This window comes from Arachis duranensis, chromosome 3 (assembly GCF_000817695.3).
Source record: "Arachis duranensis cultivar V14167 chromosome 3, aradu.V14167.gnm2.J7QH, whole genome shotgun sequence".
Classification (NCBI taxonomy): domain Eukaryota; kingdom Viridiplantae; phylum Streptophyta; class Magnoliopsida; order Fabales; family Fabaceae; genus Arachis; species Arachis duranensis.
The window spans coordinates 19,071,968-19,080,749 of NC_029774.3; the positions used below are offsets into that span (position 1 = coordinate 19,071,968).

At 39.4% G+C, this 8,782-nt stretch overlaps 1 non-coding gene across 1 annotated transcript; it reads left to right on the top strand.

The window, feature by feature from the left end:
• The first annotated feature begins 3,298 nt into the window (after nucleotides 1–3,298).
• LOC127746003 (small nucleolar RNA R71) lies at nucleotides 3,299–3,406 on the top strand. Its single transcript, XR_008007624.1, has one exon. It is a non-coding gene; the product is annotated as a small nucleolar RNA R71 (small nucleolar RNA).
• Nucleotides 3,407–8,782: the final 5,376 nt, after the last annotated feature.

The window sequence follows — 8,782 nt, forward strand, 5'->3', positions numbered from 1 at the left end:
CTCCAATCATGATGCTATGGATCATGATAGTCCGATCCACAGTTACCTCGGATCGGTTGCTAGTAGGAATGATAGAGCGTTGGATGAACTCTAACCATCCTCTAGCCATGGGATTGAGGTCAAGCCTTCTCAGTTGAACCGGCTTGCCTTTGGAGTCTCTCTTCTATTGGGCTCCTTTCACACAGATGTCCATGAGGACTTGGTCCAACTTTTGATCAAAGTTGACCCTTTTTGTGAAAGGATGAAGATCTCCTTGCATCATTGGCAAGTTGAATGCCAACCCCACATTTTCCGGATTGAAATCTAAGTATTTCCCCCGAACCATTGTGAGCCAATTCTTTGGGTTCGGTTTCATACTTTGATCATGGTTCTTAGTGATCCATGCATTAGCATAGAACTCTTGAACCATTAAGATTCTGACTTGTTGGATAGGGTTGGTGAGAGCTTCCCAACCTCTTCGCCGAATCTCTTGTCGGATCTTCAGATATTCGTCCTTTTTGAGCTTGAAGGGGACCTCGGGGATCACCTTCTTTTTTGCCATAACTTCATAGAAGTGGTCTTGATGGACCTTTGAGATGAACCTTTCCATCTCCCATGACTCGGAGGTGGAAGCTACTGTCTTCCTTTTCCTCTTTCTAGAGGTTTCTCCGGCCTTGGGTGCCATTAATGGTTATTGAAAAATAAAAAGCAGAGCTTTTTCCAATACCAAACTTAAAAGGTTTTCTCATCCTCGAGCAAAAGAAGAAAGAAAGGAGTAGAAGAAGAAGAAATGGAGGAGATGGAGGTGTGTGGTGAATTCGTCCAAGGGGGTTAAGGTGTGTGTGATGTGTGAAGTTGAAGGTGGTAAGGAAGGGTATTTATAGGGTAAGAGGGAGAGGGTATCCGTGTGGAAGGGGTTGGGTGTGGGAGGGAATTTGTTTGAATTTGAGTGGGTGGGGGTAGGTGGGTTGTATGATGGGAAATAGTGGATGGATGTGAGTGGTGAAGAGGTTATGGGGAAGAGGGTAAGATTTTATAGGTGAATGGTGTTTGGAGAAGGGTGTTATGGAAAGGTGTAAAGAGGAGTGAGAATGAGTTGGGGTAGGTAGGGATCCTGTAAGGTCCACAAATCCTGAGGTGTTAAGGATTTCTCATCCATGCACCTTTCTGGCATTTAAACGCCCTCTGTGTGGCATTTCTGGCATTAAACGCCAGGGTAATGCCCCTTTCTGGCGTTAAACACCAGTCTGGCTGCCATTTCTGGCGTTTAACGCTCAGAATGCTGCCAGCCTGGGCATTAAACGCCCATTCTGCTACCCTTACTGGCGTTTAACACCAGCCAGATGCCAGACACCCTTTTCTGGCGTTAAACGCCAGTTTGTGTGCCATTTCTGGCGTTTAACGCCCAGAATGGTGCCAGACTGGGCGTTAAACGCCCAATTTGCTATCCTTACTGGCGTTTAAACGCCAGTAAGCTCCTCCTCCAGGGTGTGCTATTTTTTATGCTGTTTTTTATTCCGCTTTAATTTTGCAGCTATTTTTGTGACTTCATATGATCATCAACCTAAAGAAAACATATACTAACAATGGAGAATAAAATGAAAAAGTGATTAATATAGATAAAATTGGGTTGCCTCACAATAAGCGCTTCTCTAATACCAATAGCTTGACAGGAAGCTCTTACAGAGCTTCACAGACACTCAGAGCATGATTGTGGTCTCCCAACACCAAACTTAGAGTTTGAATGTGGGGGCTCTGTTTGACTCTGTATTGAGAGAAGCTTTTCATGCTTCTTCTCCATGTGTACAGAAGAAGATCCTTGAGTCTTGAACATAAGGTAGTCCTCATTCAATTGAAGGACTAACTCTCTTCTGTCAACATCAATCACAGCTCTTGCTGTGGCTAGGAAGGGTCTTCCAAGGATTATGGATTCATCCTCATCCTTCCCATTGTCTAGGATTATGAAGTCAGCAGGGATGTAAAGGCCTTCAACCTTCACTAAGACATCCTCTACAAGTCCATAAGCTTGTTTCATTAATTTGTCTATCATTTCTAATGAAATTCTTGCAGCTTGTACCTCAAAGATCCCTAGTTTCTCCATTACAGAGAGAGGCATGAGGTTGATACCTGATCCCAGGTCACACAGAGCCGTTTCAAAGTTCATGGTGCCTATGGTGCAAGGTATTAAGAACTTTCTGGGATCCGGTTTCTTTTGAGGCAATGTCTGCTGGATCCAGGTATTCAGTTCATTGATGAACAATGGAGGCTCATCCTCTCAAGTCTCATTACCAAATAACTTGGCATTCAGCTTCATGATTGCTCCTAGGTACTGAGCAACTTGTTCTTCAAAAGTGTCTTCGTCCTCTTCAGAGGAAGAATACTCATCAGAGCTTATGAATGGAAAAAGTAAGTTCAGTGGAATCTCTATGGTCTCTGTATGAACCTCATATTCCTTTGGTTCCTCAATAGGGAACTCCTTATTGGTCAGTGGACGTCCCTTGAGGTCTTCCTCACTAGAAATCACTACCTTGTCACTATCTCTATGTTCGGCCATTTTGGTTAGAGTTATGGCCTTGCACTCTCTTTTGGGATTCTCTTCTGTATTGCTTGGGAGAGTACTAGGAGGAGTTTCAGTAACTTTCTTACACAGCTGACCTACTTCTGCCTCTAAATTTCTGATGAAGGACCTTATTTCATTCATAAAACTGAGAGTGGTTTTAGATAAATCAGAGACTATGTTTACTAAGCCAGAGAAGTTCTGCTCAGAATTCTCTATCTGTTGCTGAGAAGATGATGGAAAAGGCTAGCTATTGCCAAACTTATTTCTCCCACCATTATTATTGTTGAAGCCTTGTTGAGGCTTCTGTTGATCCTTCCATGAGAAATTTGGATGATTCCTCCATGAAGGATTATAGGTGTTTCCATAGGATTCTCCCATGTAATTCACCTATTCCATTGTAGGATTCTCAGGGTCATAAGCTTCTCCTTTAGAGGAGGCTTTTTTAGCACTACCAGATGTAGCTTGCAATCCAGTCAAATTCTGAGAAATCATATTGACTTGCTGAGTCAATATTTTGTTCTGATCCAATATGGCATTCAGAGTATCAATCTCAAGAACTCCTCTCTTCTGAGTCATCCCATTGTTCACAGGATTTCTTTCAGAAATGTACATGAACTGGTTATTTGCAACCATCTTGATGAGTTCCTGGGCTTCTGCAGGTGTTTTCAGATGAAGGGATCCACCAGCAGAATGGTCCAATGACATCTTAGACAATTCAGACAGACCATCATAGAATATATATATGATGCTCCATTCTGAAAGCATGTCAAAAGGACACCTTTTGGTTAATTGCTTGTATCTTTCCCAAGCTTCATAGAGGGATTCACCTTCCTTCTGTTTGAAGGTTTGGACTTCCACTCTAAGCTTGCTCATCTTTTGCGGTGGAAAGAATTTGGTCAAGAAAGCATTGACCAACTTGTCCCAAGAGTTCAGGCTTTCTCTAGGTTGTGAGTTCAGCCATATCCTAGCTCTGTCTCTTACAGCAAAGGGGAAAAGCATGAATCTGTAGACCTCAGGATCAACCCCATTGGTCTTAACAGTATCACAGATTTGCAAAAATTCAGCTAAGAACTGATGAGGATCTTCCGATGGAAGTCCATGAAACTTGCAATTCTGCTGCATTAGAAAAACTAATTGAGGCTTAAGCTCAAAGTTGTTTGCTCTAATGGCAGAAATTGAGATGCTTCTTCCATAGAAGTTGGAAGTTGGTGCAGTATAGTCACCAAGCATCTTCCTTGCATCTCTAGCATTGTTGTTGGGTTCGGCTGCCATGTCTGCTTCTTTTTCAAAATTCTCTGTAAGGTCCTCTCCGGAGTGTACTTTAGCTTCTCTTAGCTTCTTCTTCAGAGTCCTTTTAGGTCCAGGATCAGCTTCAACAAGAATGTTTTTATCCCTATTTCTGCTCATATGAAAAAGAAGATAACAAAGGGAGTAGTGGAATCCTCTATGTCACAGTATAAAGATTCCTTGAGGTGTCAGAAGAAAAGAAGAATAGAGAAATGAGTTAGAAAGAGAATGAGAGGAATTCGAACACAGAGAGAGAGAGAGAGAGAGAGAGAGAGAGAGAGAGAGATGGTTCGAATTATAAGTAGAAGAGAAGTGTTAGCAAAAAAATAGAAAGAGATGAGAGAGAGAGTGTGTGTGTGTGTGTGTGTGTATTCGAAAATTGAATTTAAAACAAGTAGTTAATTAAAAAGATTTTTGAAAAAAAGGGTTAGTGATTTTCGAATATTGGAAATGGAGAAGTGGTTAGGTGGTTTTGAAAAAGATAAGAAATAGTAATTAGTTTGAAAAAGATTTGAAAATAATTTTGAAAAGATAAGAAGTTAAAAAAAAGATTTTGAAATCAACATAAAAAAGTATGATTGAAAAAGATTTGATTTTAAAAAGATATGATTGAAAAAGATTTAATTTTTAAAAAGATAAGATTGAAAAAGATTTGATTTTTTAAAAATTGATGACTTGACTAATAAGAAATTAAAAGATATGATTCTAAAATTCAAAGGTTGAACCTTTCTTAATAAGAAAGTAACAAACTTGCAATTTTTTTTGAATCAAAACATTAATTGTTAGCAAGGATTTTTGAAAATGTGGAAAGATAAGATTTTAAAATTATGAATTAAAACATGAAAATTTGAAAAAATTTGAATTTGAAACGAAATTACCTCCCTTGTGTCATCCTGGCGTTAAACGCCCAAGATGCTCTGGGCGTTTAACGCCCAAAATGCTACCTCTTTGGGCGTTTAACGCCCAGCCAGATACCCTGGCTGGCGTTAAACACCAGAAATCCTTCCTTACTGGGCGTTTTTCCAAACACCCAGAATGCTGCCCATTCTGGCGTTTAACGCCCAGAATAATAGCTTTACTGGCGTTTTGACGCCAGTGAGCTCTTTTTTTTCTCTATGATTCTTCTGCTTTATGTTCTGAATCTTTATTTCTCTGTATTATTTACTTGAAAAGATATATATTTTATTTTTGAATTTTTAATGAAGAGAGAGAGAAAAACAACAAAATGAAATAAAACATAAAAATGCAAGATCAAAACAAGTAATGCATGCAAGGACACTTTGAATGTCAAGATGAACACCAAGAACACTTTGAAGATCATGATGAACATCAAGGACATATTTTTGAAAATTTTTTAAGAAAAGAAAGACATGCAAGACACCAAACTTAGAAATTTTGAATGTTCAAACACTATGATTTTGAAAATGCATATGAAAAACAACATAAAACACAAAACAGGAAAATCATAAGATCAGACAAAGAAAATCATAAAGAACCACTCAAAGATCACAGAAGAACATAATTCATGAAAATTTTTTCGAAAGCTTAGGAAAATTGAAAACATGCAATTGACACCAAACTTAGGATTTGACACTAGACTCAAACAAGAAACACAAATTTTTTTTATTTTTATGATTTTATTAAATTTTTTTGTATTTTTTGAAAATAAAAAAATTACCCAATCTAAGCAACAAGATGAACCGTCAGCTGTCCAAACTCGAACAATCCCTGACAATGGCGCCAAAAACTTGGTGCATGAAATTGTGATCACACTTTTCACAACTCCGCACAACTAACCAGCAAGTGCACTGGGTCGTCCAAGTAATACCTTACGTGAGTAAGGGTCGATCCCACAGAGACTGTCGGCTTGAAGCAAGCTATGGTCATCTTGTGAATCTCAGTCAGGCGGATTCAAATGGTTATGAGATATTGATAATTAAAAGGTAAATAGAACGGAAAATAACATAGAGATACTTATGTAATTCATTAGTGGGAATTTCAGATAAGCATTTGGAGATGCTTTGTTGCTTCTGAACCTCTGCTCCCCTATTGCTTCCATCCAATCATGTGCACTCCCTTCCATGGCAAGCTGTATGATCCTCTCAGTGAAAATGGTCCGGCTACGGTCTCTGTACGGCTAATCAACTGTCAGATTTCTCGTCTCTGATGAAAAATACCAGGCATAGCTACTGCAGGGCTAATCATCTGTCGGTTCTCACTTGTGTCGGAATAAGATCCATTGATCCTTTTGCACATTGTCACTGCGCCCAACATTCGCAAGTTTGAAGCATCTCACAGTCATCCCTTCCTAGTACCTACTCAGAATACCACAGATAAGGTTTAGACTTTCCGGATCTCAGGAATGATGTCTATTAATTCTAGCCTATACCACGAAGATCCTAATCACGGGGTCAGATACTCTGTTGTCAGGAGAGACGATGCGAATCCGTGGATTAGAGACCCAAGAGAGTATACTCTGGCTGGCATCCAATGACTACGTTGAACATCATGTAGACCGCTTTGTGGTTGTCAGGCATGCGGATCTTGGCTAAGTGAGTACTGAAGATAGTGGGTGATTGTCACGGGTCACCCCTTCAGTCTGACTTAACTGAATTAAGTACAAGAGTATATCTTGGAGAAAAAGTAGGCGTGAATTGAAGGAAAAACAATAGTACTTGCATTAGTTCATGAGAAATAACGGAGCTCTTCACCTTAATCTATGAGGTGTAGAAACTCCATCGTTGAAAATGCATAAGAACAAAAGGTCTAGGCATGGCTGTCCCAAATGGCATAATAATTCGAAAACAGGGGAAGAAAACCTGATCAAAGGATCGAAAAGTTATCCCAAGATAATATAATAGTAAAAAGTGCTATTTATACTAAACTAGTAAACTAGGTTTACAGAAAATGAGTAACTAAGTGCAGATAGTGCAAAAATATACTTCTGGGACCCACTTGGTGTGTGCTTGGGCTGAGCATTGAAGCTTTCACGTGCATAGGCTCTTCTTGGAGTTAAACGCCAGCTTGGGTGCCAATTTGGGCGTTTAACTCCAGCTTTGGTGTCAGTTCTGGCATTTTACACCAGAAAAGGGTCTCTAGTGGGAGTTTAGACGCCAGTTTGGGCCATCAAATCTCGAGAAAAGTATAGATTATTATACATTGATGGAAATCCCAAGATGTCTACCTTCTAACGCAATTAAGAGCGCACCAATTGGACTCCTATAGCTCCAAAAAATCCACTTCGAGTGCAGGGAGGTCAGAATCCAACAGCATCTGCAGTCCTTTCTCAGCCTCTGAATCAGATTTTTGCTCAGGTCACTCAATTCCAGCCAGAAAATACCTGAAATCATAGAAAACCACATAAACTCATAGTAAAGTCCAGAAATGTGATTTTTGCATAAAAACTAATAAAAATATACTAAAAAGTAACTAAAACACACTAAAAACTTCCTAAAAACAATGCCAAAAAGCGTATAAATTATTCGCTCATCAATTGGTGATTTTGAAAAGCTTTGGAGTGGGCCACCAAACTTGGAAATCTATTGGTGAAGCCTAGAGATATTGAAAGTTGAGGAAAAGTGAATTTAAGGGTGTTCCGGGTGGAACGGAAATCGGGCAAGGTATGATTTTGGTCTCCTGTATCTAAAATGTAATGTGGTTATGAAAACGTAGGCTAGTGGCCCTAGGATAAGATTTTTGAGCTATTAATGTGGTTGATGGATGATATAAGTTGTGTTGTTATGTATGAATTTAGTGAATTGTGACATGTTGATGTATTTGATGAATGTATGGATAGTGGTTGGATGATTGCGAATGATGATAATTGTTGGCAAAGCATGTGGAGTTGTATGTGATATGGGTTGACATGTTTAATTGATGAAAATGTGGAAGCGCTTGTTGATGAGCATGGTTGGAGTGTAATATTGATATATGTGAAGATATGGTGATTGATGAATTTTGAATGTCGATTGGAAATTGAGATATGAAATGTTGATTATGATGTGAGATTTGTTGAATTGAGATTTGGTTAAATATGGTGGAATTGGTGGGTTGATGATTGAAAGAGGTTTGAAAATAATTGATGATTGGAATGGTTGAGTCTTTGGTTGATTTTGTATGGATTGGTAAGTGTATGTTTTAAAAATGGGGAGTTTATGAGTTTTGGTAAAAATGGAATTTTGATGAATTTCAACGAATCATATCTTGAGCTATTGTTTTCAGAATTTGATAATTTTTATATCAAAAGAAAGATGATTTCATAAGCTTTAAAATGGTTTAAATTTGGTGAAAATCTGATTTTTGTGGAAGGAGATATGATCATTGGAAGTCTGGGCCAAAAATCTGAATTCTGCAACTTTTGCAGAATTTGTGATTTCTGGTTTGTGTGTGCACACACAGCCCTGTGCGCACGCACACCCCGTGGAATTTTGAGCCTGTGCACACGCACAGCCCTATGCATACGCACACGCGGGGACAGGGCTACTGATGGAAGCACTAGCACGCCCTGTGCACACACACAACCAATGAAGGTTTGCGAGCTGTGCGCACGCACACGTCGGGAATGTCAATCTGTTGATGGCACTAGCACACCTTGTGTGCACACTCAACCTTGGGAATTTAACTTTCTGTGTGTACGCACAAGCCTGTGCGCACGCACACTTTCTGAAAATACATTGGGACATGCCCACGCACAGCACACCCCTGTGCGTGACCCAGTTCTCTTCTAAAGCTTTTGTTTTCAATCTTTCACATTCTTAACAAGCTTGTAACCTTCTGAGATGTTGTTCCACACTTATAAACCCCCAATTTCATCACTTAAATCTTAATTGATATAAAATGCCTAGTGAGTGAGAGGAAGCTAAAGGGGGATAACTTGGATGAAGAAAGGGGATGTTGTGATGAGTTATGATGAAAGATGATGAAAGGAGTTGTTGAGGAGGATGGTGGGGTGATGTA